Source organism: Notothenia coriiceps, unplaced genomic scaffold (assembly GCF_000735185.1).
Source record: "Notothenia coriiceps isolate Sejong01 unplaced genomic scaffold, NC01 NC01_scaffold00021296, whole genome shotgun sequence".
In the NCBI taxonomy this organism is placed as follows: Eukaryota; Metazoa; Chordata; class Actinopteri; order Perciformes; family Nototheniidae; genus Notothenia; species Notothenia coriiceps.
In genome coordinates this window covers 1,879-13,413 of record NW_011353997.1, presented here as the reverse complement: position 1 = coordinate 13,413, position 11,535 = coordinate 1,879, and the positions used below count along the sequence as shown (strand labels likewise).

Genomic DNA, 11,535 nt, shown 5'->3' with positions numbered 1-11,535 from the left:
CGCTAAGTTTTTGTCCAAAATATAAATGTATATAAAAATAAAGTGAAGGAACAGCAAACCGAGCGGTCTACGAAATGAGACGGTCTTCTGGCTTAGTTCAGTAAAGTTGGAACGATATTGGGAGATTCTGATTTCACGGATCAATAACTCATGAACAAAAGGTTATTCAGACACAAATGACGTCTCCTAAGTACCGTGGTAAGGTTGACAACTAACTACAATCACATTTTGATCAAAAAAAAGCCAATACGCGCCGTCCTCCGAGCTGGACACATTACATTGGTCTCTATCTGCAGCCGGAGAAGAAACGAGTGCTCAGTCTGCAAAGTGCAACTCCCAAAAAGAGAATACAATAATATTAAATCACTATCATACAGTATATTACAACCAAACTCACTACACACATCAATAGTCTCCTATGTGTCATACTACAGCAAGGAGTTTGGAAGAATATGCTTTTGAATAATTGTGGGGAATATTTATAATGTAAAATCTTCAATAACTATGGCATCATCTTCAATAACTTTACCATTATACAGCATATTTCTACCAAACTCACTATTTGCATCGTTGTTAGCATCTGTTTAGCTAGCTGCGCTAACGGATATTAGAAGCTGTTTCTAAAATAATGAGAGAGAGAGCTCTCTGCTGTCAGACTGAGAGATAACTACAGCTCAGTGAGGTAAGGGACCCTGTTTAGATAGTTAACTTTGGTCTAGTTATCTCAGTGGGTCTCAAACGTTTTGGTCACCATTTATGAGAATAAACGAAAAACCGTTATGAAATACTATATGACAGTAAAACAAGAATACATTTTAAAAGGTGAGTGATTTGTAAAATACCCATAAAGAAAAAGAAAATCTGTTTACAGTTACGTTTCATATGGGTGTTGAGAGATGTATCCATAAATTCCTTTTGCTCTCAAAGTGCACCAGATCGATGCATTTAACTTCAATATTTAAAAAAAAATCTTCCCGGGGGAGCACGCCCCCGGATCCCCCTATAGGAGATCTTACTCCAAGCTGAACTCAAATGTTGGCAGCCCTGCTTTCACACCACAGTAATTTTCCCACAAAGGTTCATCTGTACTTAGTTCATGAGAACTCTTAGTTCGACACCCCCTCATCTCCACAACTCCCATGTCTTCTTTTGTTTTGCCATAAATTAGTCTCTCTGCGTTTCTGCGCTGGGCTAATGCTAATAATGCGAATGCGAGGATAATAAAATGGCGGCTTCACAAAACCTTTTGGGACTTTTATGGGGCGTGGTTTGCAATCCGCCCAGCCAATCAGACATAGGAACCTTTTTCTCCCACGAAAGTCCCTGCTCTCTAGCAGGGACGAAAAAGGGGGTAAAAAGGTTCTCATGAACTCATTTTAGTTCCGGATTTTTTTGGTGTGAACGTGACAATTTGGAACTATATCGGAACTAAAGTGGGAAAAGTACTGCGGTGTGAAAGCGCCTAAAGTCGCTGAGAGGCTGAGGCCGGGCCTGTTTGATATTGTGTGACACGCTATAAAAAGGTACTTGCTGAACTCTGAAATCTGGGATGATCAACTTATTCTCCTTGGACATGTACATTGTTATGTTAATCAAAGCAATCATTAAACTTGCGGTCAACAAAAAGTACAACGGCCCTGTGTCACCCTCTCTTCCACACACACACCTCACGCAGGTGAACCGGATTATAATGAGTGCCGCCCATATCCATGTGACCCAATCAATCAATAGTGATCAAACTAATATCTTATATTAAAACAAAACACATTACTATACACGTTTCATGGCTCCTACAGTCACTATTGGAGATGCACTCTTTGAGATCCTGAATACATGCTTGCTGGGCACAACACCCAATGGCATCATTTCTAAACATAAAAGAAACTCATAGCTCTGGCATGCCTCTCTTTATGTGTGTGAGCATTGTCCTTGTATCAAACTGCTGTCTTTCCTGTTATGTATGTCTTTGAAAATATCCCCTAAAATCTAAATGAGAATAACAAAATGTCAGACACAGTCACAGTAATGCTTGTTTCCTCTCAGAGTGTTGACCTACCAGCCCACTGTGCGCGTGCCAAATGTCCAGGCCCTGGACCCGTCCTACCTGAACTCCACGCTGGCTGACTATGCAGTCCCCTTCCACCCCTCCACCCTGGCCTCCATCCCCACTGACATGCAGAGTAAGTCGGGGTGAAGGGACACTGACCTGCTGACATATCCCCACTGCACACTGGTAACCTGCTCTCTCTCTCCTACAGGTCTGGATCTGTTTTCCTTAATCCAAGCAGATCCTCAGGTGACTTTTCTACTGTGATCACATTCTCTACAGAGGTGGAAGAAGTACTCAGATATTGTACTTAAGCATCCAAATAAACTTATAGATTTTATAAAATAAATATTATATTGACCCCTAGTATAAAACTGCACTTCACATTTCACTGTCATTCCTTTTCAAATGTTGACTTTGCCGTTCAGTTTCCTTCACCATATTCAACGCCTATGTCCCTATTAGATATATCTGACATATCAATATAGCAGCTGTAGCAACCTGACTTCCATTTTATTTCACACAAGCTAGTTGATTCATATTCAAAAACGAATACTTCCATTTTGTACATTTTCATAATATTCTCCTCTCAGTAAAATAAAGGACAAAACCAGAAAATACGATATCAAAATAAAAACAACATAAAAATGATAACCCCAATTAGATAATAAGAATAAAAACAAAATCAATAATAGGAATAATAAACCTTACCTTACAAGTAAAAACCTGTACAATAATTAAAACTATATACAAATAAATGAACAGTAAAGATTAAAAGACCAATTAAAAATGTGGTGTCTCTAATAAAAAGCTAAGTGTCCTTGGCAGTCCAGTGGGTAAGCCTGACTCGGATCAGGTGGATACAAAAAAGAGGGTGAAGTTGGAATTGTATCTTGGTAGTTTAAATATTCTTTGAGTGGACTTTAATAAATGATTATTGTTTCTTCCCGTCAGCATTATCGGCCGCAGATGTTCCTGGACAACCTGGCCAGCAGCATGCAGAGTGCAGCCAGCACCTCCTCCGCCCTGGTGTCCTCCTCCAGCAGCCACTACGACACCAGCTCCCTCCACGAAACCCGGGTCATCACTGGAGGAGGGGGGGGAACCGGAGGGGGGGCTGACAGCGGCATTTCAGATATCATTTCACTAGACTGAGCCACGTCTCACTGGACCTCTCCAGGCCTGTTTTCGGTGGCCTTTCAGTGTGCACTACGTGAACATGCCATGTAGAATTTTCCACAGAAGCACCCAAATTGGTATACATGAGCACTTTGATGATCTGAGCATTTTAACGGTGTAAAAAACGGTATCCAGGCATGTTTCTTTTTGCCGTTGGGGTTCTTCAAAAGGGTTTTGCACACAGGATGATAAATAATTTGATGGCCAAAGAGAACATTGTGAGTCAGTGTATTGCCATCTCTTGACTAAGTACTCATCTCTTGGTGGCTGTTAAGGCAGTGATCAACCCCCCGCCCCCCCCGCCCCGCCTGCAAACATGCTGATGTGTCATCTGGCAAGATAGTGAGCCCCATATTGCCAACAATGGCATGGCCGACAGTGTGTGAGTCTGTGTGCATGAATATTTATCACTCCTGATGAGCAGGTGGCACCTTGGATGACAGCCCTCTGCCTCAGTATGAATGTGTGTAAATGGGTGCTGACGTGTTGTAAAAGCGCTTTGAGTGGTCCCAGAGACTGGAAGATTCATATACAGCAGTGGAAGAAATTAAGAAACCACTTCTCAATCTCTACATGTATGGCAGCCATTCCAGTCTAGTGTCCGTTGAAGTCCAACATAGATAAATGTGGTCAGTAGTTTATAGAACAAAAGAAAAACAAAATAATTGTACTCAAACACATAGCTATAAATCGGAGTTATTTGCCTTGGTTTTTGTACCAAATGTCCCCAGCGTTTTAGCTTTGGTTTGGTTATACATTTACCAGTGGTTTAGCCTTGGTTCAGTCCAGTTGTTTTGATCACAGTTGGTCGCATCCTTAGGAAAACCCTGTCTCCCTCTGGCTAGCTTTCTGTGTCACTTTCCCCCCCACCACTCATTGACTTCAGCTCTGTGCGATTATATGTTTGCCAATCAGTGGAACTGGCCATCCTTTAACAGTAAAGAAAGTCATTAGTTGTAGTGTAACCTGGGGAATATTAGGTAGTTTTTTTTCATCATTATGAACTGAACATCTAGTCTTTTGGCCATCCATATTTTCTTATTTATGTGAATAACACACTCAGCTCTGTAGGTTTTTTTTCCGGCAGATAGATAAATATCTGTAATTATTGGACATTTTTAGAACATTGAAATCTTCATTTATACAAATTTGTTGACTTAGAAAAGACATGATGACTTGAGCCTATCGTGACCTGGTTGATCTGCACTGTGCCTCAACATGGAACTCGTTGCTCAACTTGTTTCAAACATCCATGCTGGTGAAAGAATTGTTAGAAGTAGGATGAAAAATACTTATGGACTGCTGAACAGACTGCTGACTGTAAACATAAAAGGCAGGTCGGTTATTCAAATGTTTTTTTATCTGTTCTACCAGCTGTTACAGAGCAGCCTTCAACGTAAAATGTTCCTTTGTAATTTAGTCACAGCAATAATAATTTAATTAGCATTAGGTAAACAAAGTTGTAAATGTAGTTCAGATACTCAGTAAATGGTTCCAGTTGGTTTCCACTCTGCCTCCTGAATCCATCCCAGCCCAGTTGATACAATTATTTTGCCGATCCAAAATTAGGCAAATACACTCGTTTGCCTTCTTCCCGAGATTGAAATGATCAGATGGATATCAATACCATCTAAGTACAGAGCAGGAGTCAGGGCGTGGCTAAACTAGCTTAGCATGACTGGAAGCGGAGCGAAACAGCTAGCTTGGTCTGGAGCTCAACACTTGGCTATCCTTAGCTCTCTAAAGATCACAGATAAACATGCTCTGTCCCATTTATTTTCTTCTGACACAAACAGAAATGCATGAACCCTGAAGTCTGTTATTTCACGGAGCATTATGTGCTGCCCCACGCTAGCTGTTTCCAGCTAGGCTAACCAGGTCTGGACTCCAGCTCTGTGCTTTAAACAGGCATGAGAACCTTTCATCTAAGTCTCAGAAAGTGTATTTCCCAAAATATTAAACGGTTCATTCAAATGTTCTCACAAATCATCATTGTGAGACGTTTTTTTGGAGTTCGACTTAAGGTGGATAATAGCGTTTTGTTGCAAAACATCCCAAAAAGTTAGGTTAATACTGCCGGATCTTCTTCTCTTCAGTCACTCTGTAAATGTTCTGAGCTGCATCTGTTCAGATTGTATTGTATGCTGATGCTGATGATATTGTGTGGTTGGACAGGGATGGATGGATTGAACATTACCTTAAGTCTCAACACCTACTACATATAGGCCACTTTCTCACATCATGCAGTAAACAGGGCAGCTACTGAACTCTACACTCCTACTTTTATCAGGATGGCTTGCTGTGCATGTGGACTCCAAGCCATCAGGAGATCAATCTCAGGGACCTGCTCTCCACTTGTGAAAAAATACTGGCATATAGAAACAACACTGTCAGTATCTGGAACTGAAATACAGATGATGATGAGGCTAATGAAGCTTATTTTTAGGTCTGTGTATTTGTTTTATTCATGTTGGCAATTGAAAGGCTGTGATAAAGATCAGTTCACCCAAACTACATAAAGAAATCCCACTTAGCTCGATGGTATCCACTCCCGAGATCTTAGGTTGACAATACATCTCTATAGGGACAAATAACCAATACGTCTGGGGATTTACGAGGCATTATGGGCTGCCCCAAGCTAGCTGGTTCCAGTTGTTATGCTAAGCTAGGCTAACCAAGTCTGGACTCCAGCTCTGTGTTTTCCCAAAAATGGTGTGTTCTTCTTCTCCACTCCCCCTATCGAGGCACTAGGAGGTTAAAGGAGTCTTTAACTGAACTTTCAGAAACTATGATATCTACGTTTTCATTCATTGGATTGTGATGGAGGCAAAGCTATCTCAAAACCTGGAACAATAAAATTCACTCTCTGCATGGAGAGATACCACTGGTGACAGGCGAGATGTCTTTGGCATTTTGGGAAACCACAGTTGGAAACAGTCCAGATTCAACAGCATCAAACATGGCCTTTATACTCACACAGAAGGGTGGGAAGGGTTTGCATTAAGTTCTCTGTTCTATGAAATTACTGATAATACTTTTGAAAAGTTAACTAGCAGATGTTGGCCATGTGGATTTGTATTGTGTACCCTTCATTCTTTATGGACTTTGAAACACAATCCAGATCATTTTTCCTTTGCCCCCTTGTTAACGAAGTAGGCTACTCTTTGCTTCAGATTCACAAGGTTTATTACAGGATGATTTATTTCAAAATTGTCTTTGTTTTCCTGTATTGTAAGTGTTGGTGTTTTTGTATAATAAAAAATTACTTTTTTTTTAATCAGCTAATATCTGTATTATTCCTGGAAGTGACCCAGCTCCTCACTATCGGTGAAAGATAAAACGCAATGTGTAGGAGGAACACTTGAGCCCCTCATTGATCACATGTTTAAAAATGAACCAATCAGACACAAGGATTTAACCTTTCCTGCCCCATCGCTTAAAACATTATTAAGTTATTACTAATGAGTCATTCTAATTGAAAGCAGGATGGATATTCTGAAGTGTTCACATGCCTTCTGTTACAACCCGGCTCGTGGGCTGCAACATAAAGCTGGGAGGCGAGACGAGGGTTGTGAATAATAAAGAAGTTTATTTTTATAAACAAAAATGAGGACGCGGCACCAACAACAGATCCCCGAGGCTGGCCCGGAGAGAGTGCCCAGAGGAGTGAGAGGGAGACAAAGACACCAATCTGCTGGCAGTGTTATGGGCTCTCTTCTTGTAGGCTTCCCGAACCAGGTGCAGCTCATCGGGCAACAATGACCCACATGGCTCTCGAACCTGCAATCAGGAGAGAGAGAGACAAAGGAACGCCTAGTGGTGTGGAGGGGTCGTGGTCACACTTCACAGATGAAAACGTTTGCTAAATGATTCTGCTGGATTTTATAATCCCAGGTCTTGTCCTAGTGTTTATGAAGTCATCGAGTTTGTGAAAAGTGAGGAATTTTCTCCCGCAGTTTGATAATTATGAACCGTAGACAATGCTTTTGGATTTCAGGTCTGCTGTTTTTCATTGAAAATAGTCTCAGTCTGAGCCTCACTACAGAGTTGAGAAAAAGCTGCTCACCCTATCCAAATCAGAGCAGTGAAATCTAAATGTTACAGTCTGGGTCTGTAATGCACGAACATATGAGTGTACAATGTCGCTGTTATTTCAAACGTGGGCTTGTTTTCGTTTTTTTAACAGTTTGGTTCAATATTCGATTTGATACATTTGTTTTGCCATAGCATATAGGGATTAGGTTAGATTAAACTTTACTGTCATTGCACAGACTATAAGTACTAGGGCAGGGGTCTGCAACCTTTTTGACCAAAAGAGCCATTTTGCTCCTTTTTCACCCACATTTTTTTGTCTGGAGCCGCAAAACATATTTCATAGCTTGATAGCTAATAAAGTTGTATTTATTGTTATATCAGACAAAAACTAGTTTTTTTGCATTTATTAGGCTATTTATTACATTATATAAAACTGTTAACCTCTAATAAGAAACAAAGAACTCCTATAAGGAGAATTACAAATAATACACAGCCCTACTTTAAAATAAATTAAACACAGCACTTGGGGAGTCCTCTGAACATTTGAAGGAAAACAAAATATTATTAAAATGGGCCCACTTTGAAATAAATAAAACATATAGCTGCACCCTAAAAAGAGTTAAAGGTAGGGTAGGTAAGAATGGAGAAACCAGCTCGAGTGCGCTAGAATTTGAAAATACACAACCGGAAAAAATAGGCTTCTTCCTTCAGACTTTCTTACAGAGTCCCTCCTCCAACACACACGAACGCGCATCATCAATGAGGCCACGAGATAAGTTTGTGCACAGATGGAAGGCTGACAGGCAGGTAGGCCATCCAGTTATTTTAGCCGGGTCGGCTAAAATGATTGGTCGTGCTTTTTACAGCGCTACGGCTTCCAGAGATGAATTTTTGTATGTATTTATTGTCAAAGCATTTAATATATTCATTGCTATCGGGACGTTAAGAGCATTCCATGGAATATAACAAAAAGTGTTTTCTGAAATAAATTACATACCCCATTGAATTATGACTGAAGATCGTCAGCTGTCTTCCTCTCCCGTGTTGTTCCTCGATACGTAAAGGCTGCAGCACCTTTGACAACTTCTCTCTAGATATCAAACATACCGGTAAACCAGCCTCGTTTGCTGTGAAAGCATATAACTCTGTCCACACAGAATTAAATCCTGTGTTCCTCCGGTACTTTTCTTTGATTTATCCATAGTTCGCTCATCGAGCCGGAGGTCCCCGCGCGAGTGCCTCCAAGAAAAGGCGCTCGCGCGGGACCGTAGCAGGATGTGACGCATATTTTAGTTGACCTAATTAAAACCGTTATATAACAATGAAGCCATAGATTTTACATGTATACAACAAATGTAACCGAGTACTCCTTGTCCCTTGGGGTGAATACAACGTCTAAAACTTTAACATTTTTAAATTTAAACTTTAACTAACAACCTAAAGACATAGGTCAAAAGTGAAAATACATAGAAATAATGGGTTACAAACTGATGTAACGAATACTTCCTGTCTGTTCGGAATAAATGTCTAAGAACTTTTTAAGTTACACAGTTTAAAAGTAAACAATAATTTTATTCCAATGTTAGTACACCCTAAATAAGGTCAAATCGTGCGGTAACCATACTTACGTTGAATATCGCAGTGAAACCAACAACAACCCTTTCCGGACCGACACATGGTCAGAAAATAAATGTAAACACATCACGGATTGACCGGATCTACAAATAACGTCAAAAATTTTCGTGGGAAACCGAAACCCAAGACTTCACGGTGGAAACACACATCATAGGATTGTCTCTTTTTTTTTTAACGTGAACCTGAAACCTTAATTTACATGGACATACGTAAGTTTTCACGACCTTTATTTACAAAATACCTGGGTATTATACTAATAATAAATTCAAATTAAAAACGGTATTAGTAAATAAAAAGGGTAATTAGTCCGCTGACTGTGTAACCATTTTTTACCATATGTAAATTATATATATATATATATAAAGATAATTAAGTAAAAAGCCGGAAAGCCGTAAGCAAAAAGCCGGTTGTACAAAGGATAAAAAGCCCATAGCCAAGAGATTATATATAAAAGGAGTAAGACCACTTATGGGCGATTAATTGGGTGGTTTACCCCGGAGTTTACAAAGTAGCGAACGATCTACCCAGAGAACACTAGGAGAGACCTGGCCACAAATCGAGAGCGCACACGAGAGGATCAAAGAAAATGGCCCAAAGTTACATAGACCGGGGCCTCCCTCGTCCTTGGTTCAGCCGTCTGAGAGGGCAGTGTTCGGGAGGGTGCTCACCACTACCCGAAGTAGGTTCACGCACCGTTGTAGACCCCAGAGAAGCCCGGCGTCCCGGTGCTGCCATCTAGAGAAACGGAGCTTTTCTACCAGCCTGGGACCGGAGGACACCAAGAGGAACCTCCCTCTTTTGGTCGCGGAAACGCCAGTCCCTGCGGGACCCCGTAAATACCGGGGTCGCAGGAGAATACGGATAGGGTGGCACGGAAGGGAGACTACGGGCTTTGAGGATCTCACCGGAAGTAAGTCCCGGTGTCCGAAGGAAGACCACCGGGGGAAGACGGGTCGGGCCTTGAAACAAGAGGGACGACGTGTCGAGACAACGCCTATGGAACGCAGAGGGGCTGTCCTTCCTGAGAACAGAGTCCGACTCCCAGCCTATACCGGTGGGGGCCTTGGGGACGGCGAGGTCGACACCCAGAGTGACCTGGGCTGGTGAACGGACTTCGCTGACGATCTCGGACAGTCCTCTGAAAAGGAGTTAAGATCCGTTGGGTAAATGAGCATTGTCATGCTTTTGTCCCAACCCTTTGACAAGAGACCCTGACCACGGTTCCGCTTTTATCCTTGGGTCATTGTAAACAACGAGACCACGGATGAACTTGGGGAACCAAGGACGAAAACAAGGTCAGGGAGGACCTACTGCCCCAGCCACAAGGGCCGAGGGAGTCCACCATAACACCGAAAGATATAAGTCAAAAGAAGAATTTGTACGTTCCCAATGTGTTGGGTCGTGAATATCAACCTCAAGGGGTTGGTCCAGAACATAAGGGAGACATTCACACTCGTAAGCTCTGAAGCACCGAGGAGGCTTGTGGGTTCCCCCGGGGATGTACCTAAGACGAACCACCGACTAGGGATACGAGCGGGAGGGACAACTTAAGGGAACATGTCGTCTTGGCCCTCAACGAGAGTCGGTTTCTGAAGAAAGGAAGACGGTAGGTGGGAGGTTTACGACACATTCGACTCGAAGGTTCGGAACCAGGCACTTGGTCGAGCACAGACTACCCTTGAGTCCTACCGAAGTCACCAGTTTGGAATACCGGCTTGTGTCGCCAAGAGGATTACCCACCCGACCGTGGCAGAGTTAAAACTTGCGGTAGGTCGACCGTAACAAACTGGGGCGGTAGTCTCTCTCTCTTCTCTACAGTTCTGAGCTACCGGCCACGCCCGGAATCCTCGAATACAGGTCTGTGGCGTCCTGGTACGGGAGTCAGACTTTTTTCGAGAAAGACACCAAATGCAACAGGATCTTTCCCCGGCACGCGGAGAGTTTTTTGTCAGCGAACAGGGTGACCCTAGCACCTGCAGTAAACGGGGTCCGTATATCCCGCTTACTGTCCCAGGAACGGTGGGGTTCCTCAATTTCCACCGGGTGGATGGTCCTCTAAAGAGTGCAGGTACCCAAACCTGGGAACTCTCCAACACCGGGGACCTCCTAGTATACACCGACCGCCGGGTGTACCCGTTAGAGGCTACGGTGAAATACGACACTTGAAATAAAAAAAAGACGAACACACTATAACAACAGGAGGGGAGTAGAAAAAAAAGCAACAAAGAACAAACAACAAACCAGAGAGAAAGAAACAGTCACAATCAGGGGAAGATAAAAAAAAGGGATTAAAAAAAGACACAACCGCAAACAACCACGACGATAATATGGGAAAAACGGCACAGGAAGTAAGAACACGGCGATAACGAAACGAGGAAAATATTCGGGAAGACGAGAAACCAAGAGGAGACAAAAATCAAATCATAAAAGTAAATAATATATATATATATCACTTTATATATTAAATTTATCAAATAAAAAACATACCATATTAAAAAATATAAACAAACAGAATAGGGGAAACCAAACCATATTTAAATATAAAATAAAACGAAAAAAAAAAAACAAAAAAAAACAAAAAAAACAAATAATGAAACACCCACCATGGTGTAATTTAAATTATATATAGGATAATTATA

At 41.8% G+C, this 11,535-nt stretch overlaps 1 long non-coding RNA gene across 1 annotated transcript; it reads right to left on the bottom strand.

The window, feature by feature from the left end:
• Positions 1–5,366: 5,366 nt before the first annotated feature.
• LOC104953197 (uncharacterized) lies at positions 5,367–8,296 on the bottom strand. Its single transcript, XR_799192.1, has 2 exons — positions 8,259–8,296; positions 5,367–7,006 (listed from the first exon to the last, which is right to left on the bottom strand). It is a non-coding gene; the product is annotated as an uncharacterized lncRNA (long non-coding RNA).
• Positions 8,297–11,535: the final 3,239 nt, after the last annotated feature.